This window comes from Armigeres subalbatus, chromosome 1 (genome assembly GCF_024139115.2).
Source record: "Armigeres subalbatus isolate Guangzhou_Male chromosome 1, GZ_Asu_2, whole genome shotgun sequence".
Taxonomy (NCBI): domain Eukaryota; kingdom Metazoa; phylum Arthropoda; class Insecta; order Diptera; family Culicidae; genus Armigeres; species Armigeres subalbatus.
In genome coordinates this window covers 46,485,257-46,513,144 of record NC_085139.1, presented here as the reverse complement: position 1 = coordinate 46,513,144, position 27,888 = coordinate 46,485,257, and the positions used below count along the sequence as shown (strand labels likewise).

The 27,888-nt window shown below is 40.2% G+C and overlaps 1 protein-coding gene and 1 long non-coding RNA gene across 6 annotated transcripts in view; both read right to left on the bottom strand.

Moving 5' to 3' along the window:
- Positions 1 to 27,888, bottom strand: part of LOC134225142 (serum factor response D-like) — a 692,637-nt gene that overhangs the window by 602,440 nt on the left and 62,309 nt on the right. For 3 of the 5 annotated variants that reach the window (XM_062704985.1, XM_062705024.1, XM_062704993.1), the window contains exon 2: positions 1,159 to 1,367. The exons of the other annotated variants lie outside the window; for them this stretch is intronic. The gene's annotated coding sequence lies outside the window, so the exon portion shown is untranslated. The remainder of the gene's footprint in view (positions 1 to 1,158; positions 1,368 to 27,888) is intronic. 5 annotated transcript variants of the gene reach the window in all.
- LOC134208343 (uncharacterized) lies at positions 3,791 to 4,288 on the bottom strand. Its single transcript, XR_009978622.1, has 3 exons — positions 4,244 to 4,288; positions 4,117 to 4,184; positions 3,791 to 4,040 (listed from the first exon to the last, which is right to left on the bottom strand). It is a non-coding gene; the product is annotated as an uncharacterized LOC134208343 (long non-coding RNA).

The window sequence follows — 27,888 nt, the reverse complement described above, 5'->3', positions numbered from 1 at the left end:
GTAAGGAAACTTGGCACAGAAATCCTGTAGTTAATAACTGTGGAAGTGCCTTATAAAGGTTAACAAGAAAACTAATTGGCTACTTTTGGGTTATCTAAATTGTTCAGATCTTTTCAGACGCATGCTAAAGATCTGTTCAACAGTTCAAGTAGAATTTCACTAGTTAACGCATAGACACTTTAAATTCAAACCAACAAACTAATCTATTTACCAATCTAGACATTATTCATTGCCACGCCGGCGCCGACTTAACAGCTATTCCGAATTTATTATTACTCGATATTACTCGATCAAAAAACATTTTTTATTATATTGCAATTAGTTGTCGGCGTGATGAAATTATGATCGGCGGCGTGATTAAAACCAAGCTACTGTCGAAAAGTTGTTCCAAAGATCATAAAATTAGCACGGCGCGGCGTTGCGATGAAATCAGACGACTTTTTTAAATAATGGTGTTTGATCGTGAAACTATTCAACTTATTTTTATGTCAATATAAAGTAACGGAAGATTTCCTATGGATTCCTATGCATTTTACAGCACTTTAGATTCATTAAGAAGGTGCTAATGAAGCTGACATACAATTTGTTTAACGGTGCGACTCCAAACTTATGACCGGGCGTGTACGAAATGCAACGCGTGCAATCCGTCAATTTAGAACAAAACCCGCCTTTATCCAGCCGAATGCGCACCAACACAGCAGCGACGAACGCGCATTCCAATCCAATTCCACGTGCGAAGATCAAGCGCATCGGGTCATGCTTTGACTGTCCCGGGTCCCGAGTTCACCATCACCGGTTCAGACGGCGAACGAACATCTCGAACAGTTTTACACCTAAATCACGCGGCCATTAGCAGCCTCAGTGTTCAGAGGGGCCCATTGTTCCACCCCATTATTCTGGGCAAGTTCTCACCCCAATCAGAGATTCGTTTGCTGGTAGTCCGTCAGCGATAGGCACTGCAAACGATCTCGACAGTGACCGTTGCGATGGAATTTCGTTGTTCGTTCTGTGACTGAGCGTATGACGCTGATGAGCAACTTGCATAGAGTTAACATATGCACTACTCGGTTAGCGAGCCAAATAGCGGGCGGACGCGCGTAAAAAAAACAGACACGAGAAATAGAGAGCAGTTCTACACAGGTGGAAGAAGTGGATCACCTTCGTACGGCTTTTGTTTCCTCCTTTCCACGAGTAGTTCGCGATCGATGGCGATGCGGCGACCTCAGCTCTGCTGGGCAACAATCGACAATCGACGATCGATCGAGTGGACTTGATGTTTTGCAGTGATATCGATGGGGACGTGTGTTTTGCGGCTTGGTCTTCTCAGACTCTTGAGCACGGATGTCAGTCGGCTGAATCAGGAACACCTATGGATGGAAGAATGAAATGGGACAAAAATTAGAATGCAAACCAGGCTTCGATTGGAATCGATGTTTTTATAATTTCTATGTGTATGGAATAGATCAATCATATGGTAAACTGGGACGCAACGTCTTTCACGGGAAACGTGAACAAACTTAATAATTTGATTACATGAAAAGACTGATTCCGGTTGAATCGGATCCCTATTCTAAGACAATCGTTTCAGCGGTTTGTTTAAGAGTCATCCAAATAATTTCGTATTGATTTTTTCACTACTTTAATTGTAATAAATAAACACGTATTTTTTAATATATTTGATATCATAAATATATAAATTTTTTTTTGCAATATTGGTATATTAGAAAATTAAAGTCTGAAAAACGAATTTCATAGATGCGATTTAATACGATTCGATACGATTCAATACACTACTCATTAAAAGTTTCGTCAGTCTTCACAGCTTGATTAATGAACCTTAGATACATACTGAGCTAGGCAAGTACTGCAATTGACAAATGACTCAACTCACAAAAGAACCGGAATTGGTCGTGCGGGCGAGTTACGCAGTCAATCAATCTACCAAATCCGAAGCGCAGTGGGTACTCTGCTCACATGCTTTCGCTTTCAAACCGGGCCACTTTTCCAGCACCCCCTTTTGCGGTTTTAGCGCAGCGTTCGACTTACGTTACGACTTGTGCCTATAATGCTACCAGTCAGTCAGTCCGTCCATCAGCGTTACCAGCTCAGTTTCGCTGGAAGTATCCGATCGTATGCCAACCACACCAACCACGTGCTCCTTCATTACCCACGGGCCGTGGACGACGAGGAAACAGAGCGACGACGGTTGAACGCCACCGAAACTGCACACTTCTGAGGTGTCATCATATCGGTCTTCGGGCGGCGGCGATCCATCGACCTCTGGCAGGAGGCAGAGCAAACTAAACCTTAGCCGGCATGTGTATATGCGAAATCATATAATGAACGGTGCGGTCGTTACCTAATTCTTTACGCCAGTACCATGCCGCACCGCCATCAGAAGCTGGGGGAATGCAACCGTTTCCATCATAACGCAGTCGACTGTGCAGCAAACATCCATTTTGCGGTTTCACGGATGATGGAAATGGCACTAGCAATGATGACCCGGCGCGGTGTGATTTCGGTGAATTCGTAACAGCAGCGGCACCAGCGAAGCATTGATTTCCGGGCAGCGCAAGTTGGGTTATTCGATATAGAGACTGGTTCTCTTTTTGTGACTAGTGGATTAGTTCTGCACTAAAGACACGTCCTCTAGTGTACTATTCTCAAAATCCAGGAAAAGAGCTCAGTTGTATTCGTTGAATCGACCATTGTTCGAAATTCTGACAACTGATTAGCACTGAGCCACTTTTTGACGCGCTCGACAAGTGGCCCCTACTTAGCGGGTTCGGAGTTCCAAGTTGTGAAGTTTGACATGTGATTGTGTGTGGCGTTTGTTTGCTCACACATTCCTACACGCTTAGTTCAGTTCACCCAAATATGGGTAAAGAGTACCTAAAATCACCAAAAAGTGCACATACCTAGATATGGGTGATCTGCCCAGTACCTATTTATGGGTAAACCTAGTTTACTCATATATAGGTACTTCAAAGAAACGATTTTGTTAGTAAATTTCACCCAAATTTGGGTGAATTTTTTGTATTTATTTTGTTTGTGACATTTTTAATTTTCTTATATTTATTACAAATAAATTAAACCGAGTAAATAAAATATCATGTACATTTATTCAAATATAAAAAGTTGAAATTATAATTTTTCGCCTAACTTGCACCAGAATGAAATCAATGGCATAAGAGGGTACAGCACAAGCAAGTTTAAGTTAAGTTGACGGAACCAAAAACAAAAATAATCCTTGAATCAGGAATATGGCTTGTAGCTGGGGGATGCATTGTTACGAGGCTGTAGATTTCCGCTTACTATACGTGGACCCAGATAACAACATCTGTAAAGAAAATATGGTGTCAGTAGTGGATCAATTGGATTATCATCATGAAAATTTATGAAACAGTCGATTAGGGATTTTTTCCACATTTCAGTCAACTTCGGTCACTATATGCATGGTGCATATTGCTTCGTCCAATATATAGAAACGACTTAGCACCAACGAGGAACCTATGGGGAAAATCAAATTTCCCTAGTCGACCATTTATGTTTTCAACTAAGAATAATCAAAGCTTACGTCAACGGTATCCGGCGAGCACGGTGACTGCTGCTAGGCAGATCCGGCATACTTGGGTTCGTTTCGGGTACTCTTGATGAACTGTCAGGGCCGTGCAACTCAATAACCACGATACCAGTTCGTTGCTCGATGCCTGAGAATCGTATTTTGCTGGAGATGATTATGAATATATTGATTTAATTTAATAAAAACTTACCATTGACCCCCGGATAGTTCTGGTGAGGAACCGCAAATCCATTTGCCGCCTGGATTATCAGAATTGGAACAGATGGCGGTTAAAAAACCCGGAAAAATCTCGTGGTGAATGGTGGAAATAACGCAATTGCTGATCTCGGTTCTAGTAGCAGCCTTTTATCTCTTCCCAATTCAGTACTGACTGCAAGAGGAACGATGTTTTTGCGGTGGTAGCAGGCGATGGTTGATAGGAGGAAATTATGCGGGGCAGTACAGCTAAAAGCTGAGTCTGTAAAGATACCGGCGAGTGGTGAGTAATGAGTATGCATCACCATTCCCATCAACTGGACGGAACGACTTTTCACCTGGTTGCGAAGTTTGCAGCGGCAAACCCTTCAATGAGCGCCCTGTTGTTCCACGGTTCATGATTTTTCTGAAAGGGTAGCGGAAATATAATAACATTGATGGCTTCGCGGATTATCATAATCTTACCTGATTATTACGACCCCAAAATAGGGTGAAGCGTGATATATCCATTGATCGAACTGGCTTGCTAATTTCCGAGCGGAAATTGAAAATTAGATTAAAAAAACCAACTGCGTATTTTGTTGCTTGCTCATTGCTGGATAGAATGGACTAACGTGAATGTTTATTTTTTCATCCAAATATGAGTAAGGTAATTTACCCATATATTGGTAAAGTCAGTTTACCAAAAATATAAGTGAAATTTACCAATTTTCTCAGTACATTTCACCCATAATATGGGTGATGTATGCAATACCCAAATATGGGTGATTAGAGTACCCATAAATAGGTAAACTGATCTAAGCGTGTATACCATTTGACACGGGGGGCTGACTAACGGGAAAAAATGGGGCGCCGGGTTTTGCGCTATGAGGTAACCTGTCATGTTTGATGGTTTTTTGATGTTGGAAGGTTTGGATGAACCGTACGTTTAAACGAATCGCTGGATGTTTGACATTTCTTGCTTCTTTGGGCGATCAGACGACGACGAAGATGGGTGATAATTAGGTAATCAATGGATCAAACATGCATATTGCTCAATTAACACTTATCTGCGTTGCGGTTAATGGTTGCAAGCCGAGTGTTGACGACAAGAGGATAGTGAAAAGATGATGTGGAATATTTATGTAATCACAAGTCGCTTTTAGAGAAATATCCAAATGAATATTAATCAATCCCCAAAAGGATAGCATCGCCTGAAGTGTAGTGTCAAACGGATCACAGCAATAAAAATGACTGTTTGTTCGATGAATAAATTATAGATAGGCAAAAAACAATTAGCGAACGTTAGAAGAGCCGTAACGTAACGCAAAAATTCGTGTTTTCGACCTCCTCCCTCCCTCTCCTAGCAAAGAGTAACATTTTGGAACCCTCTCCCTTCCCCATACAACGCGTAACTATGAAAATTTAAAAGGCATTTTTTCACTTCTCTGAAGCATTTTTTTAATCTTTCGTTTATTTGGTAGGCTCATTTGCCATGAAGCGTTACGGAGCCGAAATCATGTTTTTCTATACATTTTATAATTCTTATATATAGGGTTAGTTTTGGGGAACCAAAAGACTTGCGGTTTGATCGAGGTTAGGGAATACAATAGTACAATAGGAAGGGAAAGTAATTTAGAGTGCTTAATTAATTACAATGCTGATGTTCACATGGCTGACATTCTCGGTGATGTTTCACACCTGTAACGGGACAAAAACACATTTCATTGGGAAGACAACAACGAGAGGAATACATTCGTAGGGGGTTTAACAGTGGACATGGGCAGTGATGACAGAATGAGGACATTCTTAAGGAATAACGAGAGCAAAAAGGATGGGTGGACAATGGTTAAACTCTAACATCAGCAACTTTCAAGAATTGGTAGACAAGGGACATGTATTTGAGGTCAAGACCCGCCAACACTTCCCTAATAGGCTTTGGTTGTTTTCCTCGGACCCGGAGATGTTCAGTTAGCGCAGATCTGGGGCCACGATGCACGACATGATCTATATCCTGATAGTTTTCGCCGCAAACACAGATATTACCCTCTGAGAGTCCCACTCTGAAAAAATGTGCATTTAAAGTGCGGTGATAGGACATTAGACGACACATGGTTCGTATGAAGTCTCGTCCCATATTCAATATTCATCTCTAAAGCATTTGATTGATTGATCTCTACAACATCACGTTGAAACTCCATAGAATTTTTCGTGAAGATACCAATGATTTTCTTGAAAAGTTCATACAATTTTTTGTTGAAATTTTGAAAAACTATCCGTAAAAACTAAAGAAAAACTCGTGCGGAAGTTGCGAAGGATTTCCCGTTGAAATTCAAAGAATTTCTCGTTGATTTTTTGTACGGAAAAGGATCGTTCGACAGAAAGCCATTTGACCGAAGACTACAAGGCTGATAGTTGTTTGGTCGAATATGTCGCTTGACCGAATAGATCATTTGGTAAATGACTATCTAACTTAAAGTTATTTGGCCTTTGTCATTCGGTCGAACAGTTCATTTGGCTGAAAAAATCTGTTGGCCGGATAGCCAAATTGGCCAAATTTGCTCTTTTGTCGAAATGACATGACAGTTTTTCCAGAATATTAATTTGAAAATTTTCCGCGGGAACTACTTTGAAGTTTTGAAAAGTCTTTGAAATTACCAAGAGGAGCTTTTTGAATTACCTAAAAAAATTGTTTGGAGTTTCAGCGGAAAATTCTTCGGAGATGTACCAAATCTCTACAGGAAAATATTTCTTCAAAATTTCAGACGAAAATTGTTCAAAATTTAGATTTCAAATTTTTTTTTGTTTTTAACGGGGAATTTTTACGAAATTTCTTTGGATTACTACAGTAAATTCTTTCTATTGTCCATTAGAAATTCTTGGGAAATTCCATTGGCCGAAAGAGACAGACGGCCGAACTGGTAATTTGACGAAATAGACGTTTGCCCTAACAGGTCGTCTGGTCGAATCGATCGTTTGGCCGAAGAAGTCATTAGGCCAAAAATGCCGTTTGGCCAAAAATGTCATTTGGCATACGGCCAAATGTCAATTACTGAACGGATTTCGCCACTCGTTTGGTTTAATGGCCTTTTTGACAAATGACCATTAAACAAAATTCCGTAACCTCTAATTGCCTTTCTCGTATACAAAGTATACGTAAAGGGTATAGGATCACTCCAAAACCGAACTTTTGATAGAAGGCTCGGAGACCCATAGTGTTATATACCAATCGACTCAGCTCGACGAATTGAGATGATGTCTGTATGTGTATGTGTGTGTGTGTGTGTACAAAAATGTGAGACACACTTTTTAATAATTAGTATTATCCGATTTGCTTGCAACAAGTTGCAATCTACGCGGATTGCAGTCTAGTTGTTTCCTATTGAAAATTGGCTTGATCGGTCATTGCGTTCCAAAGTTATTAGAAAAACATTGTTTTTTACCAAGGGTCCCCCCTTGGGAAAAAAAATTCAAAAACGAAAAAAGGATTGCAGCAATGCATTCGAATGACCGCAAATGGATATGAATTGATGGAAAAAGTAAAATCTATCCGCCTAAAGTGCTATTTCGACCTCTCTTATGTGTTTTTCTTATTTTTTTAATGCGCGAGAAAGGCACCACCAACGCTAGGTGGATTGATCTGGGTTTTTTAAGTCGATATTGGCGTTCAAGCCAAAAGTCCTCTAGCTAAATATCATTTAGCCGAGCCAAACTGAATGTTTATCTGAAACTGTTATGAAGTCGACAATGGTTTGGACAATAAGCGACATACAGCCAAAAGGAACATTTGGCCGAACAGGCAATTTTACCGAAAAATTTGTTTGTCCTAACAACTCATTTGATTGAAAATGCAGTGCCAAAAAATGTCCTTTTTGAAAAAGCAACCAAAAATGTCGTTTGGCCGAAAGGGTTGTTTCGCAGAAAGGACATTTTCGGGCCAAATGGTTGTTTCTGCCAAATGGCCATTCCTACCAGACGGAATTTTCGGTCAAATGATCTATTCAGTCTAACGATTTTGAACGACCAAATTACCAGTTCGGTCGAATGATCCTTTCGGCTATATGTCACACTTCCGGGCAAACCATTTTAGACCTGATCACAGTTTCGGATGTGCGTTCAATTCGGCTTAATAGGATTTGATAAGATGACTTTTGGCTTGAAGGCCAGTATCGACTTAAAAAGTAGAGAGGTTACAAAATTTCGTTAAATGGTCATTTGACAAAAAGTCTATTCCGCCGTAAATGTCATTTGGTCAAACGAGTGGACATTTTTGACTATATCATCCGTTCTGTATTTGATATTTAGCCATATGACCCGTGGTGCCAAACGACATTTTCGGCCAAAAGGATTCTGTCAAACGACAATTTCGGCCAAACGGCATTTTCGAGCTAAAGACATATTCGGCCAAACGACCTGTTAGGGAGAACAACTTTTCGGACAAATTACAAGTTCGGCCGTATTTTGCTTTTAGCCAATGGAGTTTTCCAAGAATTTCTTATGAACAATACACTAGTCGTTGGCAACATGTTAACGTTTCAGTTAGCGCGTACCGTTCGATAACTGCAACGCATTCTAAACGTCAAACGGTTGACAGTCAACGTCAGATGCCATAGAAGTGTAATCGAATTGCAGTTAAATTACTTGCAGTTATCGAACGTACCAAGAATTTCTCGTACAAATGAAAAAAAAATCCGTAAAGCGTAAATCGTATTGAGAGCCTTAGAGGTTCACGACTCCAGTCTGTTTGATATGCTTCCGCTGCGTTTTATTTTTAAGTGTGTAACAGTTTGTGTTTATGTGTTCTGAAAATTCTGATTCATTACTTTTAAATGGATTTTTTTGACTTTATCAGTCTTATGTATTCAAAACGATGAGTTTTGTTTTGCCCGACGTTTCGGCCTTTTATGTTGGCCTTTTTCAAGGGTGAAACTGTCTACCGTTTTTCATTTTTAGTTTGCCGTTTTTCATGTAGGAAGGGCTTCTTGTAATTAATTTAAACATTTAGTTCGGACGATTAGGACGATTAAGAGAGAAAGAAGAAAGCTAATCGCGGTGGAGGTTGGTACTCGGATTCTGATGGCTTTTCCGCAAACGTGACTTTTAAGTGGTCTTGTTGTGTAGGGGTTATCACGCCTATCTAGAGAGTAGGAGGTTGAGGGTTCGAGTCCCTCCAAGACACGTGGATTCTTTTTCGCAAATTTCATATCAATTTGTCCATTTCGAAACATATGCTGTACATATGCACAGCAAAGATATTTAATTTAAAAAAATGGTTTTCGTACGGCCGAGTTGCGGAATAATATGCAATTAATTATATACCCAGGTTTTTTCTACACGGTTGGATTTCATTAAATTCTCGGTTAACCTGATCTTTCACAGTTTTTTAAATACCCCCTGAATTTTCTTTGATTTTTTGTGAATTTTTTCGTGGGGTTAACTCATTGCTTCATTGACGCTGAAGGTCTTAAACGACCTAAACCCCTAAAAAAAACCTGGGAATATAACACTATGGGTCTCAGAGGGTACACCGACCCTATCGAGGAAGCCGATTTCTCTAGGAAGTTCTCATGGCTTAAAAGAAGATTTCATGTTCCTAACCCGACTATTGCCTCCCTATACTGCCACCAAAGATTCATAAAAATTCAGTCGGATGTTTTTTTTTATTGCCAGACTAGGGCCGGAGTGGCCTGTGCAATACATAAAAGTCTTCTCCATTCAGCTCGGTCCATTGCTGCACTTTGCCAAACACGCAATCTGCGGAGGGCCCGCAAATCGTCCTCCACCTGATCGATCCACCTTGCTTGCTGTGCACCTTCTTGTTTCCGTCGGCTCGTTGTCGAGAACCATTTTCACCGGATTATTGTCGACATTCTGGCTACGTGCCCGGCCCACCGCGGTCGTCCGATTTTCGAGGTGTGAACAATGCATGGTTCTCCCAATAGCTGAGCAACTCGTGGTTCATTCGCCTCCTCCACGTACCGTCCGCCATCTGCACGCCACCATAGATGGTACGCAGCACTTTCCTTTCGAAAACTCCCAGTGCGCGTTGGTTCTCCACGAGCATCGTCCAGGTCTCATGTCCGTAGAGAACTACCCGTCTTATAAGCGTTTTGTAGGCAGTCAATTTGGTACGGCGGCGAGCTCTATTCGATCGGAGCGTTTTGCGAAGTCCAAAGTACATACGATTTCCTGCCATAATGCGTCTCCGAATTTCTCTGCTAGTATCGTTATCGGAGGTCACCAGTGAGGCCAAGTACACGAATTCTTTAACCACTTTGATTTCGTCATCGCCCCGATACAAACTCGTGGTGAGTGGCTTACATTGTCCTCTCTCGAGCCTCTTCCTATCATGTACTTCGTCTTTAAAGTTACGTGCCATGATATCAATGCCGTCGGCGAAACCGAATAACTGGACGGACTTAATTCTCGAATTGGCTTTCAGTCACGGGTAATAGCGTTGACACAGCGCCGTAGCGTGTGGTTGGCCAGGTTGGCCCCCGCCAAGGGCGCCAGGCCTTCGGGGGCGCCAAAATCAAGGATTTCGTGATTTGATGATTTCCTCGATAGTCAACGATTCGTAATCAATCGTATATAGTATCAGGAGAGCCCTTTTCCGTTAATAACTGATACAGGTATTAGGACGTCAGCTCAGAGGGCTTTTCCCCAATTTGGAAGAATCATGCTATCACCTTCGCTGTCTTTTTCATCATTTATTTGACAGATAAAGAAGCAAGAAGAAAATGATAAGAACAGGAAACGCAAATGGAAAGGAGCAGACATGAAGCAGGCTTCTAAGGAAGGAGCCCTAGAAGGGGACTTTTCAATACGTTGAAGGCGAAACACAGAGTAGACTGTACAAAACTTCACACGGAAGAAGTGATAGAGAGTTTGTTTGAATTTGAAATAAATTTACTTATTTAACTTAGCTTAGCTTAGACTGATTTGAGATAAATTTACTTATTTTACGCAGACAAACTATTTGATTCGAAATCGATCGCATTTGTTCCATTGATATTTTCGATTCCATCGAGCCAGAAACTTGTATGAGTTCAATAGTGAAAAACAAAGCAAAGATGTTGAATATTCGGTGAGCATTGATAATATAAGTTTGATTTTCCCCTTGGTTTTATATAAACTGGTTAAGCTTTAAACGAGGATGAGTATTTGGAATGATGTCAATTGTCTAACAGCATACTGAGCGCAAGAATCTGCATCGAGGCATTTCAATAATGATGGCGACTGACCTACTTCAACGTTGAATTTAATTCTGCCAAGCAATTCCACCATTGCCACCAAACTACCGCCAGATCCGATGGCCATTCTCTCCAGACTTGGGTTTTTCTTGATATGACTAGGTCCAATCGTTAAGCCAACTATCTACCATTTCACAACAGAGTTGAATTTTATTAAAAGTCGTTGAGTTCTTGAAACAACCAACCAAGCAACTATAGAGTTGGATGTTTCTTAAGCAATATGGAGTATCTGAAGGTCATCCAACCTACTCCAAAGTAGGGTTTTTTTTATTCGTCTATAAAACGTCTTTTATTCGTCTTATTCACTAGTGCATGAATTCATAATAAAGAAGTTTGGAATTTTTTGTCCAGAATCCGTGCACTACTGCGTTCCATGTAAAAAAAAGTTTTCAGTTCAAAATTTCAAAATCCGTGTAAAAAAAGTTTTATGATTTCTCGACGAATCATGCAAAATGGAGCAACTTGGCAAAAATTTTGTATGAGATTTTTTTTACACGGCCGTGTAAAAAAAATCCGTGTAAAAACAGAATCGGGTGTATTTTTATTTGCATAAGTTTTTTGGGTTTCGTGAAAATTTCAATTGATTTCTAGTAATTTTATGGCTTTTAGTAATTCTTACTTCCTTTATCTATATTGGAAAATATGAAGGTTATAGAAACTTAAGAAATTCATAAAGAAAATTTTACACCATTCCCCTTAACTAACTGTTGATAATAATGATATAGTTTGTAAATATCATTAAGAGTCTCGGCTCCGTTAAGTGTTATACAAGCATGAGCCTCTCAAATAAACAAATTTAGAAAAAAAGGGCGCCCAATAAAGTTTCGCCAAGGGCGCTGGGAGGCCACGCTACGGCTCTGCGTTGACAGTTTTACTTCATCGCCGATGAAGTAAAACTGTCAACGCTATTACCTGTGACTGAAAGCCAATTCGGAAATTAAGTTACAAATTTCTCAGTCGTAATCCACTAACTGGACGGACTTCGTGAAAATCGTGTCAATCCCTGCCCTTCGTATTACCCCTTAGAAAGCGATGTTGAATAGCCGACACGAAGTACCATCACCTTGCCGAAACCCTCTGCGCGTTTCGAAGGGACTCGAGAATGCCCCTGAAAGTCGAGCTTAGTGCATCACCCGATCCATCGTCGCATTGATCAACCGTATCAGTGTATCCGGAAATTCGTTTTCGTGCATAAGCTACCATAGCTGGTCCCGATCGATTGTATGATATGCGGCTTTAAAGTCGAATAATAGATGATGTGTGGTCACGTTGTATTCGCAGCATTTTAGCAATACCTGACGTACGGCAAACACTTGGTCTGTGGTAGATCGTTTACCCATAAATCCCGCCTGGTACTGCCCCATGAACTATCTTGCGATTGGTGTTAGTCGGCGGCATAAAATTTGGGAGAGTACCTTGTAGGCGGCATTCATCAATGGGATTGTGCGGTAGTTGCTACAATCCAGCTTATCGCCCTTTTTGTAGATGGGACAAACGACACCTTCCATCCACTCCTGCGGCAAAACTTCCTCCTCTGAAATCTTGGTAATGACCCAGTGCAGCGCTCTAGCCAGTGCCTCACCACCATGTTTAAACAACTCTCCTGGTAGTTGGTCAACTCCAGCGACTTTGTTGTTTTTCAGCCGGCCGATCTCCTCCTGGATTTCCTGGAGATTCGAAGCCGGGAGTTATATGTCCTGTGCGCATGCTTCTAGGTTCATTACCATATCGCCACTGTTGTCTGCCACATCGCCATTCAGGTGCTCTTCGTAGTCCTGCCGCCACCTTTGGATCACCTCACGCTCGTTCGTAAGAAGGTTCCCGTTTATGTCCTTACACATATCAGACTATGGCACGTGGCCCTTACGTGAACGGTTCTCTTCACGGTCTCTATCTTCCTGCTGGCTCCGGATCTCGGAAAATCGAGTTTTGTCTGTTCCGCGCCTGTTTATATCGTGCCTCGTTCGCCATCATGCGGTGTTGCAGCAATCTCGCCCATGCTGCATTCTTCTCTTCTACTAACTGCACACATTCGCCGTCATACCAGTCGTTTCTCTGATCCGGGGGCACCGTGCCAAGTGCAGCGGTTGCGGTGCTAGCAATGGTGGATCGAATATCTCTCCAGCCATCTTCAAGAGACGCTGTGTCTAGCTGCTCTTCCGTTGGTAGCGCCACTTCCAGCTGCTGCGCGTATTCTTGGGCTATTCTACCGTCTTGTAGCCGCCCAATGTTAAGCCGCGGCGTCCAACTTCGACGCGTGTTGTACACCGTCGAGAGTTTTGAGCACAGGCATACTGCAACGAGGTAGTGGTCGGATTCAATATTCGCACTGCGGTAAGTGCGGACGTTCGTGATGTCGGAGAAGAATTTACCGTCGATTAGAACGTGGTCGATTTGGTTTTCCGTTACTTGATTAGGTGATTTCCATGTGGCCTTGTGGATATTCTTGCGGGGGAAGAAAGTGCTTCGGACTACCATTCCGCGGGAGGTTGCAAAGTTTATGCATCGTTGGCCGTTGTCATTCGATAGGGTGTGCAGACTATTCAGTCCGATGAACCGGTCTATACATTTCCTCCCTTCTTACATGTGCGTTCATGTCACCGATGACGATTTTGACGTCCCGCAGTGGGCATCCATCGTATATCTGCTCCACCTGTGCGTAAAACGCTTCTTTCTCGCCGTCGGGTCTCCCTTCGTGTGGGCAGTGCATGTTGATGATGCTATAGTTGAAGAAACGGCCTTTAATCCTCAGCTTGCACATCCTTGCGTTGATTGGCTGCCACCCAATCACACGATGGCGCATCTTACCCAGCACTATGAAGCCGGTTCCCAGCTCGTTGGTGGTGCCACAGCTTTGGTAGAAGATAGCGGCTCGAAGCCTGCTTTTCCACACTTTCTGTCCTATCCAGCAAATCTCCTGCATCCGTAGGTACGACGTCGAAGTTGCGGGGATGTAATTCATCTTAGATCATCCTTTAGCAATCTGCGAACCTAGCGACTTGCAGTTCCATGTTCGAAGCTTCCAATCGTGATCCTTTATTCGTCGCCTAGGTATTTGCCAATTATATCGAGTCGCATTATCTCTTATATTGTTCGTAATTATTGGTTTTCCAGGCGGCTTATTGGGCCTGCGTAAACCTCCTGGTCCTCCTGGTCGCTTTGGTGGGGCCTACTTGCGGATACATGCAGCTTTTTATAGGAATTTAACAGGGCCCACTGTCAAACCCCACCACATCCTAGGCAAGCCCCACAACTCACAGATGGCCTGGGGAGGGATCGTCAAGCCCTTGGACATAGTCCCTGCTGCCCCAAATACTTGGCTCCTGTTCATAATACCTGGTTTACATTTCATCTTTGAGTGATTAATTGGCCTACTTTTTCATAGCAACGAAATGGGTGCTTTAATGAACATTACGCAACTCAAATGAGTTGCATAATAGTAGTTTGTGCAACTAGTTGCAAAAAGATGATTTTTTCAGCACGAGTTGTACGTTTATAAATACTACGAGTGCAGAAAAAATCGAGTTTTGCAACGAGTTGTACACGCTATTTTTTTCAATGACGAAAAATTGACTTGAATATGATAAATCTGAGCCATGATACAAATGATGATAAATTATACAATTTTATTTACTTCACATGATCTCTTTAACCCTTCACATGACCCCCTTGCCTAAAAATCATGGTATTGTGACCCCCTTGCCTAAAAAACAGATTTCATGTTATTGTGCCCCATGCACAATAGGACAGCCCCATATAAAGGTGTGGCCAAAACTACCAAAAGGCCAATTTTCGATTTGGGCGAGTAAAATGTGATGAATACACAGCTAATAACCTATATTTCTATAATCAGGACGGTTTTTATTTTTTAGATTTTTTAGGGAGGGATGGGGGGCGTTACAAAGCTCTTAAACAGATCTATGCAATAGGCTTGATAATGTAATAATAGCTCCGTCCAGAATTTAGTTTTTAGTAGATTTGTAAATGCATATTTTACGCAATATTTAACGAACAAAACAGTTTGGTACCCCGCAAAACCCCGCAGTAAAACATCATGCACTACACTATTGAACTCTTAAGCTTTGAGGACCATGAATAAAATTCTGCCCAAATTCACAACTTTGTAAGATACATGAATTTTAAAAATTTCCCATTTTTGCCTTTCTCGTGTACAAAGTATACGTAAAAGCTATATGATCGCTCTAAAAGCATTAAAAAAAAGCCCAAACACTAAAAGTGTTGTATACCGATCGACTCAGTTCGAAGAATTGAGGTGATGTCTGTGTGTACGTGTGTGTGAATGTCTGTATGTGTGTGAGCAAAAATGGTCTTAACTCGTTTTTAAGCACTTACTCTAAACCGAGTTACTCGCAACAAGTTTCATTCGTCAGAGAACGTTGATACATTGTTCCCTATTAAAAATATGTTGGATCGAACTATGGGCTCAAAAGTTATGGCCAAAATACATTTTCTTATAATGCACGAGAAAGACAACATTACCGCTAGAGGGGTTAATCAGGTGTTTTGATAAACTTCTTATTTTTAAATTTTAATCAGAGTTACTTAATAATGCCACTTTAATTGAATTTGGTGACGAACACAATTTACATAACATTTTAAGGGAAAGGGTTATGCCTTAACGTTGCGCATAATTCAAGAAAAAATCATCTATCATATAAAAACCGTTAAGCAGTGAGAAGGGAAGTTGTTCAAAATTTACAATTTTGACATTACTACATTATAGGAGCGAATTATAGATTTAACCATAACGTGTCATAACGTGTTGGATGAGTAGTGTGAATAACTCTTTGCCACAATACCTTTTTATAATTATGAAAGAAATCTTAATGAAATATAAAATAAATGAATCTCCATTTCGTTGATGTCACAAAATGACGCTAATTGAATCTGTTCTGCCCTCCTTTGTTGATTTAATAAGTTCTATTCGTGAATTTTCAACACCAGAAGCTAATAGTGCTTTTTTTGATCATTTTAAGAAATCTGTGTTGCGTCCATTTGCCTGTGACACTAATATACAGTATATGACCATTAGGAATTTATTTAGCATCGAACAGGCTTATTGCAAGCCAAAAAGTGACCAAATTCCGTTGCTTTTGTAGAATATGTCAAAAATCGATGCTATGCCGAAAATTGGCCCCATACCCCATAGATGGCTCAGAAAACATATTTTTCTTTTCTATCTATGTTTTTATGATGAATACCACCGTTTATTGCAGGATTCATAATTTTGGCCAAAAATACCTCCTTTTTTCCTATTGTGCCATGGTGTGCTCGACAGACCATAAAGCGATAGATAAACCTGCCTTTGAAGAATTTGATGTCAGTGCTTTAAAATTATTTCATTTATTACGTGCCACAGAGAAAACACTATTTGAACACTCACCCACGCCAATTGAGCTACATGCGGTTGTTCTAATGCTGGATTTCCATTATAGCACTCATTTGGAAGCTATAATGGATTTTATGCAGCCCATTTGAGTTGCATAATGATCATTAAAGCACTCATGTCATTGGTATGGAAAAGTAGGCCGTTTTATCACTCTAACGCCAACTGTAAACCAAGTATTATGATCAGGAATTGCAAAAAATTAATTACAGCAATAATGGAAAACCATCAGAACAGTAGTTACATGAGTACATTTTGCTAAATTATCTTAGGTAAGTGCTCAAATAGTATATTCTTTGCGCCTCGTAATAAATTAAATAAAGATAAAAATATGTTGTGATTTTAAATGTATTTTATGCACATATTTGGAGCATGCAAATAAACGTAACATTCAATTTATCTAACTATTCTTTTAGATTGAAATAAATTTAATCGGTGCTTGCTTGTAAAATTCTATCAAATTTTACTGAATATAGGGTGTTATTTCGTTTGATGGGATAAGCTGCAATTTTACAGGTCGTTGAATTTTCAAAATTATTTGCTGTGTAGTTTGATAAACATGACATCAAAATTTTCCAAAAGTAAGTCATGACTTGTCGAACTATGCAATGTGGCACGATAACATGAAATCTGTTTGTTCTCTGCAGTGCGCCGATTGAAAATTTGTCAGCGGCGTCACGCCATTGGTAATCGGCGGCGGCGTGGGTAGGCATGAGCTTATTTCAAGCAATAGAAATTTTCCGGATTTTTTCCAAAAATTTCACCGTTTATTCAACCAGGATGTCCTTTGAAAGCTGCTACAGGAGTTCCTAAGGAAGTTCCTCCCAAATTCCTTCAGGAATTCCTCTGGAAGTTCCTCCAGGACTTCATCCAGTAGTTCCTCCAGGAAAATTCCTCCTGGGATTGTCCCGGAGGGTCGTTCACAAATAAATTATTGTGGACATTAATTCTTCGGGAATTTTATTTAGGAATTCTTCCGAAAAATTTTACAAGAACTCCTTCACAAACTCCTTCGACGATCTCTCAAGCAATTTACCTTACCCGTCAGAAAAATTTATTGTAACAATCGATTCTTTGGCTTATTTGTGGTGAACTTTGCCGAAGAACCCATATTTTTTAAAGTCTCCAAGCATTTTTAAAATGTAAAACAAAAATCAAAAAAATGCTGTTTTCTCAAGATTGGCCCGATTTTGAACAAACATAGGGTGAGGCCGGTTCACACGTGCAGCACTTTGTCGGTTTTAGTTTTCGATTTTGAAAATAGTTAGAGGCTTCAAAAAGTATGGGTTCTTTGGGAAAGTTGACCTTAAATAAGCCAGAGAATCGAACACATCCCCAAAGTATCATGGGGAAAATACTCCGAAAATTATCCCTCTTTTTCTTCAGACTTCTTTAGAAATTATCAAAGAATTCTCTTAAAAAATACCTACTAGAATATCCGTCAAAATTTTATATGGAAATTTCTCTGAAGAATTTTCTAAGGAACTGCTCCGGAAATTCCTCTTTCATGAAGAATTCACGACGGAATTCTTGGAATATCCAAAGGAGTTCATAAAAGATTTTGATGATCAATGCATGCAGTATTTCTTGAAGAAATTTGCAAAGGAATTCCTGATTTGAAACTCAAAAGAAATTTTTATATGAATTCGTGAATGAATTTCGTGTGAATTTCCCGATGGGCTTACAGAAGAAATTTTCGTATGAATTCCTGTTCGTTCATAAAGAATTTAAAAACAGATTGTCGAGTCTCCAAACTATTCTTAAATGAAATTAAGACTGAAATATTCTAGTACGTACTGCCGAAGAGGCAATTCCTTGAATTCCTGAAGAACAATTCCCTTATTTTCTGAATAATTAAATGTCAGGTGCTTTTTGTTTGAACAAATATTGTTTTGCTTGACCGAGCATACGTTGGACACCCGATTCTTTTTTTACACGGGGATGCGTGCCGAGTGAAAAAGAAACCGTGTGAAAAAAGAATCGGGTGTACATTCTAATCCGTGTAAAAAAAGAATCGGGTGTACATCAAGGAATCTAGTGATCCCCAACAAATATTTCAAGCCGAATAAGCTACTTTTTCAACTGAAATAGCCTATTTTCAATTAAATATGTCCTTCATCAACCTTCAATTCTGTTGGGTCCAGACTTTATTGGAAATGAGAATAAATGCTGCATAATTGTAAAGAAGATAATTGTCATATGAACTTGGCAGAAAATAAGTATTTCCGACAGGAGCTAACTAAAGGCTTAACAGTAAAAATACCATCGGCTTGGTCAACAATGTTCGGCGGCGTGGTCAATTTTTATACGGCGGCGACGAAGTTAGAAAATCATCGGCGGCGGCGGCGTGGTGCTCACGAAGACTTCATAGTAGAGTGGGGCGCAGTTGTATAGGAAAACGCAAACTTCGTCCGATCAAGTGAGATCAAGGTTTTTCTGAATCGTTTTGGGACCCCAATCAACTGTGCAAAATATGGGCTCGATTGGTTGCGACCTCGCATGCCAAAAGGGCAAAACCTATTTTCCTTCCAGTCGGAATTTTTACTTTGTGAAATCATTCCAAAAATCTTCCATTAGCTCCAAAGTCCTATAAAATGAATAATTTTGAAATAACACTCAGTTAAATTATTGCTCTACGTAGTTCGGCATTGCTGGCAGAATAAATGATTTTTTGCATATGGTTTGAACACTCAATCTTCGAAGCGTTATAACGTTTTTCGTGGACGTTCCAGCAACGTGCCTTCTTTAGCAAAGTTTTTCGACATCCTGTGGGTTATACTTTAACGTAATGTGCCACTTGGTTTACGATGAACTGAAACCTCTAGTAGTAGAAATGCAAAAAATTACGTTCTCCCATACTAATTTCCATACAAACTTCAAACGCAATGCGGAAAGCGAGGAAGCAACCTATCGGTCCCAAATTCTGCACAGTTGTTCAGGAAATGCAGGCTTCGGAAAACCATTGATTTGAAAAAATGACCATGACGCCCCACTCTACTTCATAGTTCATTGGGAAAGAGTTTTTACAGAATTCTTGTCAATTTGGTTTAAAATATTGCTAAAAATGATTTTGATATTATCTGAGACTGATGGCATAATATAGAATTATTTCGGAAATCAAGTACCAATTTTTATTTTATAGTTATTCCGAAGAATAAATTAATCAGATATTTTTTGGTACTATTTCTTATATATAGGCAATTATTTACAGTTGTCGTACATCTTTGACCAATGAGAACTTGGAATACTTGAAGCAGTAATAGAGTCTCAGAGAACAATAGACCAATTCTAGCCTAAGATTAAACGTGCCGTAAGCTTCCCAATGATGACAACTCACCACTTTTCAGCAATTTTGTGCATCCCTTCAACGAACAACTAACATAATTTCTTCAAGTACATATTCAAACAACAGATACAATTTACAAATTAGGGGTGGCAAACTTCAAAGTACATCACAATAGAATAATGGCCCGTTAGATAAATTGAACGGTTTTTTTTGTTGCATCCAAACCGTTCACGGGCAAGGTCCTGTGTTCATTGTTCTAAAGTGGTTAATTTACGCGCGACCCTTTCAAGCAGACTTCTGATGGTGATGGAGTTGATGTCTGTCGAAATCAAACCGCAATCGTATACGGTCACCAACACGGTTCATTTCAGAACGTCGTCAATTTAAAACCTCAAATTGCGGCCCAAACGGCCGAGACCTCAATTGAGCGCAAAGGCTTCGCGACTCTCGCGCTGTAGCGATATACCGACATGTAGATCTTCTCCGGCTGATTTGCGTGACCGAAGCGAGGTGGTGTATGCGCGCGGTCGAAACCTTTTTTTGTCAGAACCTGCCGCCTAATTTCGAAAACTTCGTCTGTATGGACGAAGCCTGCGAAGCACCAGGGTTCATATGTGTGAAATGGAAAATTACTATTCAAACACTATGCTCAGCACCTCAATTGTCATGTTGCGACTGATCAGCAGCTCAGGTGCGTGAGCAACATTTACATCGGAGGACGCACGGTGCCCGAAGTATAACGACACTGACTGTCGTCGTAAACTGTTCCACCGGGTAAAACCGCAGTCGTAATGCTAATTTTATGAGTCCATGTTGTAATTCCGTAATATTCCGTTGTTTATTAATCTACAAATGGCCTTCGTTCACAAATTAGCTAACATGTACTAAAGTTCTTTAATCGAATGAATGCTTTTTTGAGCACCTAAATAGATTTCCCAAACACTGGCATGGTACACATGCAGAGCGTTTTCGAATAATAGGAATTAGTCATTCTTAGGATTTTTATTGGCTAACAAAAAACGAACATATTCCACGATCCGGAAACAAACTCCACCTTGACCCAATGCGAGCATCATCCTCGCGAAGCTGCCTAATTTTGTTTCCATCGTTACTCCGCATCATTCAACACTGAAAATTCGCATATGTTGATCTCCTCCGCGATGCTTTGCGTTTCGCTCAATCGTTTTCGTTCGAGGCTGAATTTAATTGCCTCGGATCGCGTGAGTGCGACTGTTTTGTATACTCCACCAGCGTTGTGCATACATAGCTTTGCCATATATACAACGAACCGCCGCTCTGCCCGCCCGTACATTGCATTGGGGTATGGCGATGCTGCCAGTCAGTATCAATATTAGCCGCACAGCGCAACGCAACGCTCACTGCAGCGAAACACTCAACAGGTCGATCAAAACGAGATCATCTAGCGTACAACAACACCAGCGACAAGGGGATTCGACGAATCTGGAGGTGGTTATGGTGGGGGTGAGGGTCTCTGCATCAACTCGCATGTCTATCGCAGCTTTCGGGTTGTTCAATAAGGCATACCTACACGGTGCTACGCAGCGTTCGTCACCGTCGTCGCATTCATCGCTAAATTGATATTTGATAACACTGATTGGCAAAATCCAAAACAGGGGTTATGATCAGAATCTGAGAATTCGAAAGAATGTCTTAGATCTCTTTGGAAGAGATGTTGCTGTTGTTGCAAAATACGCATGGATCTTTAAAATAATTTTCTACCTTCTCAATGTAATTTTCGAAAAGTTGTTTATGCTTTTAACCGATTTCTTTTGATTTACAAACAACAGATATTATAACAATTATGAGAAATCTTTCTTACGTACTGAAATATTTATGAATTCCAGACTCCCGGAAATGAGGCGCGAAACAGTATTTGTTAAGTATTTAAACAAAGTTAGTAAGCGCAAGGAATATAGAGAATTTTCTAAATGTCATTTTATGATATTTTAAAAACTCCGCAAGCCTAAACTACACGGGAGTGTGCTCTAAAATTTCACCATTGGGTAAGCATAAGCAATGCATATGCCAGTGTGTTCTTTCTTTACGCACTTTATGCTGTAAAGACATGCAGTAATTCGAAAATTGAATTGACTTTAGGAAAACACAGATATTTTTTTTAGAAGTGTAGGACAACTTTGTTCCTGAGACTAATGACTGTCGGAATGTCTAAGATATTGTGCGTTTAAATTCCAAAGTTCAGTCACCGTCAACCAGTGTAACACAGTCGGTGAGCGCGGAGAAACTGATCGGGGTAATAGCAAACGACGGCAACACCAAAGTCGACAGCCACCAGCCAGCAAGCGTGTGCGTAGCTTAGCGAAGCGGATGTAAAATTTGCATCCAATGAGTGCAAGTTTTGAGGATGAAATTATACACGAGAGGTAAAGACTAGAGACTAGAGTGCACGAATGTAGGACAGCGATTTGGTGAGATAACTGTGACGAGGTTCGATAACGTCATTCGTATTGAGGTCGATGCCATGGGTCCGACTGTACATACGTTTCTCTGGCAGGGCGTTATTTGTTAGAATCTGGCATTTGTTTGAGTATTCATTTTATTTTGAGTTTACCTACGACTGTTTTGCAAATATATTTGTTATTTCCTGTCGGATTTATTTTGACCAAAATTGATAATTATAGGAAGCGATAAATATATTTCAGAAACTCACAACAGTCTTAAAAGCTTCATTGTATAATCATAGCAAAACAGCAGTATCGTAACTTAAATTGCAGTATGTGTACAGTTTATAATAAAATGTGGATAAAATTCCACTTTATTTCATTATTCTCATTCAGTTCCAATATATTTTCGTTTTTCTTCTTATCGGTTAAGGCCTTTTACAGTTATTAACTGTCTAGCTTTGCAATCTCTCGTCTTATCGCTATGGCACGGAAGGTCTCAATCATAATTATCTAAATGCCAGTGAAGTTTTTTAGTTGTTACGTGTATTGCTGAAGCTAATTAACGCAGTATTTTTTCACCAAACACACGTGTGCTGTGAAAAAACAAATCAGACACGACCGCGACTGAAAGGTGTTGAAAAACGCAAGGCAATCGTTGCGATTTAGCTTTCTACCGACAATAGGCGATTGTGTTTTGTACTTTGAAGAAATGTCTTCACTGTTCAGCTTTCTTTTCAAAGATGGTCTTGGAACCAACCGATTTATTTTCAATGATGCGTCTTCCCAATAACAAACAGTAACAAAACTAAATCAGAATTTTGAGAGAAAATTTTACTTGAATTCTACTGTTTTCATTTCATTGCACTTTGAAGAAAATTGTCTCGGGTCAACCTTCTTTTCTATACATTGTGGTTCTGAAAAGAACCTATTCATTTTCATAATGCGCTTTTCCAATCACTAACAGTAACAAAACAAAAATCAGAATCTCGAGAAGTAATTTCATTTCTTTACTGTGCAGTGACACGATTTATGCGAATTTTTGCAACATTTCTTTCCGACGCGCGCTTGTGAATCTGGCCGAAGGTAACTTTTTGCCGTCGTCATGCAAATATGATTTACACCTTGGACAACATTTGTATTACTGTTGTATATCCACAGTCAAGCGAGTGCGAGTGTAGTTAGTACTGTAAAAGGTCGCGATCATCATAAGACAGAGAGCAAAGCGCCTAATTCTATTCAGGCGACCAAATGAAAAAATCGTGAGTTCTTTGATGTATTTTGCATGAAAGATAGCCATAAATGGATGACGTGCTTTATTTTAAAATTGAAATTTCTAAATTATTTTAATAGATATATGCGAAGAATAGTGACTAGTCGATAAATTATTCATATTCCTTTAATGCACTGAGTTGAAAATGGCAATAAACACAAAAATAAATCAGATGTTGCACATTTTCATGCCCTGGCACGGAACAATTTTTTTTTAGGTTTTTGTAGCATGCCATTCATCTTTCGCGTTTCTGTGCGTATTAAAAGGGGCAGATATGTAAACATCGCGTGACATCTCTCATTGAAAATGAGAAATTGCAGTACTGGTTGTAGTGCATTAGACGGGAAGCTTTCCGCTTCGGCTGTTGTTGAGCTTGACGAAGTTCTTTTGGCCTTGGTGTCGCCTCCTCAGCCTCGTCTTCTATTCGTTGTTTGCCGCCGCCAATTTTGATGCCACAGGGAGTATATTTAAAGGTTTGTTTTTAACCCGTTGGTGACAATTTTAACTTAAACTGGCTACGCAGTCTTTAAAGATTGAAAAAAGATTTTTATTTGTCCAACGTTTCAACACGGGGTTAGTGTCTTCTTCAGTCCTAAAATCCGTTATATTGAAATCAATTAAAATGATATCAAGGTATCCCATGAGGCCCCATGCGCCAAGAGATTTGGAATTCCTCCCCTTGGCGGCGCTAGTGTATATGAGAGAGCAGTTTGGTTCAACATCTCCGGATCCAAAATCAAGGAAGTTGCCGTCTTCTACAAAGTTTATCGAGAATAGGAAACCAATGTGTTGAAATTAGGGGCAGCAGGGACTATGTCCAAGGGCTTGACGACCCCTCCCCATGGCCACTGCGAGTTAAGGGGCCTGCCTAGGATGTGGTGGGGTTTGACAGTGGGCTCTGTTAAACCTCTACAAAAAGCTGCATGTGTCCATAAGCAGGCCCTATCAAACCCAGTCAACACATGAACGTATATGGTGTCGTGTAGGATGCTGAAGTGCAGGCGATAGGGGTACTTTTCCACACAACATGTATGTATATCGTCTTCAATTTAGCATCTTGTATTGCACCATGTGCGATTTTATGTAGACTGGGAAGCGACCGTGTGCCGCTCAAAGCGCACAAGCCCAACACGAGTGCCAACCGGCACATCAGGATTAATACCAGTGAGATCCTGATTACGGTATACTGGTCAAGGCAAGTGACACACACGCGCGCGCGAAAGTAATGCAAAATAAACGACATGTAAAATAAACGTAAATTTACATTCTTACTTAACGCAAATAGAGATAAAATAAGGGTTGCTGAATAACATTAGCTTTCCGATTACTATCAATTATTTTCAATCCCGTTTCTTTTTTGCTTTTCTTACGTTAATGAAATGATAACGCGGGCGCCTAATCCGACATTCAAATGAACAATCGCTCACTTTGAGCGATTGATTGTTTATTCTCGCGAAGAATGAACAATTGAACAAATTAAGGAAATGCTAATACTGCTGTGTAGAAGTTTCATAGGTCACATCACTTTCCATGGTGAATCCCGATCTATGTTACTGATTACCCCACCCAACTAACACTACTTCCTTCCCGTGGTAAATGTGGAGATGCAGAGGTATTCTCGGTCTCTAGTAGCAACAATTACCACACACTCACATTCCCTCCCTTTCCCAACTGACTGTAAGGACTTGGCCGGCGCCGTTATTGATCAATATTTGCGAGCTGCTGAAACGTGCACTTCGAGAATAGTTGGTAAATCCCAACCACTATTTACTTGGATCGTAGTGCAATTTGCACCAGTTCTGATCAATCACGGAGTAGCAACCATTGATATGTACCGTCAGTCTAAGCTAAGCTAAGCTAAGCTAATAGGAAACCAATGTGTTGAAATACTGCTTAGATTGGAAATCAATCACAAAGCGGAGCTGTATATGGGACAACCAGTCTTATTAGCTATCCCGGGATTTGTGTCAAACTTGAACAAAACCGATTGATGCGTCCTGATGATGTCCAATTAATTATTATTTGAAACGACCAGAAAATCAGTGAACGATTGCATAATCATGAACTAACTAACATTACAAATTGACCATTTTACGAACGTTCTTTTTTTTTTAACTTCGTCGGGTAGCCACCTGTAATCATAGATGAGTAGAAGCTATGAATTTTCTCCCAGCTCATTTTTTTTTAAATCGTGCTGTTCTATGACGAATTTTACAAAATAACCATATTTACGGACATTCCGGATTTTTCGACTTTGGACGAGTGATAACTGTGAATTAAATCTCAGAGCATTGTCAGGGGCCCTCCTTAGCCGTGCAGTAAGACGCGCGGCTACAAAGCAAGATCATGTTGAGGGTGGCTGGGTTCGATTCCCGGCGCCGGTCTAGACAATTTTCGGTTTGGAATTTGTCTCGACTTCCCTGGGCATAAAAGTATCATCGTGTTAGCCTAATGATATACGAATGCAAAAATGGTAACTTGGCTTAGAAACCTCGCAGTTGATAACTGTGGAAGTGCTTAGTGAACACTAAGCTGCGTGGCGGTTCTGTCCCAGTGTGGGGATGTAATGCCAAAATAAATAAAATAGTTGCCTGACATAAGACGAATTTAGTACTATTTCATTTATTACCACTACGCTGTAGTCTTTTCATATACGTATTTCGACTTCAGCTATGAGACCGTCTTCAGTGTCTCATACATGACTCGACTAAGTCGAGTCAAGTACGAGACACTCAATACGGCCTTATGTACAGTTGAGGTCGAAACATGCATATGTAAAGATTACAACGGAAAGTTAACACCAACTTTCAAGTGCTGATGTGGCTTAAGTAGTTGGTAAATAGCCAACGTTGCCAATACTGGTTTCGATGATAGAAGCTGACTGGGCGTGGTTTAAAACTCATCATCGTTGGCTGGACTGTCGGCACGTTTCGTACATACTTGATGAGGTTTTCAATGCACAGTGGCGAAAATCGTTTATTAGCGCATTTATTTAATAATACTTTTGTTATACGATTTTGCCTAATGGTGCCTTTCAGATAGTTCATTAGTATTGTTCTGCGCGCGAACGATGTCCAGGCTGAACGAAACTTTCCTCCACGCGCAACGGGATATCAGCAAAAAACTTGTACCGTAGCGGACCATCTCTAATACATTTCACTCGGGATTCTCGATCCTTGCTAGTTGCCTTGTTCTGAAAGCCTATGCGATGGAATCAAGAAGAGAGTTTCATCTACTCGAAACTGAACTACCGTTTGGAAATACTTTCCTTCCTAACCTTCCCGCTAGTACACTTTGCTCAGAAAGTTTATGCCGCAGAAAAGTGGAAATCAGTCTTTCCTTACTGGATGCCAGGGAATTTATCGGCCTTAACCAACAGACAGCCGTCTTTAGACTAAAACGAAAACTTCAGGGTATAGGGTAACGGTACCAATAGTGGAGGCATTAGTAGATCCACAAAAGAAAATGTTTTTTTTTAAATTGATAATTATGGGAAATTTACAGCTTTAATATCTTAGCGAATAGATAAACTAATAAATTTGCTAACAAAAATGAGATAGATGTCAATTAACATCAACAATTACCAAATATTGCTGGCACCACTATGGGTACACTGTTCCTTTAGTGGCGGTGAAAATTAATTTTGGTTCCCATAGTGGTGCTATCCATTGGTTTCTTATGAGACTCGCCACTATTAGTACAGTTGCACCACTATAGGTGCAAAGGAGTCAATTTTGTTAACCCTTATGCGGCCGACGGGGTACCCGTGTTCCTTTTTCAAATTCAAGTGGTGATATTTCAATGAATTTTTATAGCTGATAGCTGAAACTCGGTGACATCTAAGAACTCCATAAAATGTAGCATCTGTGAGAAAATCACGTTGATACAGTGAGGAGGGACGTGGGGAGGGGCATCTGATTTTTTTTACCACGTGGATGGCCGACAGGGTACCCGTGTTCCCATAAATTGATATTTTCATAACTTTATCAATTTTCAACCGATTTAGATAATTTTGACAGTTTTGGAAACAGAAACTCATATACTTTTTGCCCATTGTCAAGGTCTACAGCTTTTGTCTATGGTTATACAAGAAATCTTTGAAGTAAGGCTTAAGAATCTACACACGCAACCAAAGGACTATCAACCAGTTTCAAATATATTACATGCTCATTGCGCTTCTTAGAATAGTCGGTGTTCACAGTATATATTCTGGAGCTCTGAAAACCCATGGAGTAAGGCCTAAGTCATCCAAAAAATCCCTGGAATAAGATCTTATGGTCTGCTAACGTAACCAAAGGTCTATCGTGTAAATTCAAAAACGGTACATGCTCTTTATGGTGCTTAGCAAATAATGCTTTCACAGTATATGTTCCGGGTCATTTGCATTCCAAGTAGTTCTTGTTGCTGTCATTGATTTCAGGTGGTCTACGAACTCCATACAGTCAAGGTCTTCGGATCAATCTCCGTAATGGAGGCAGTTAACGAAGAATAT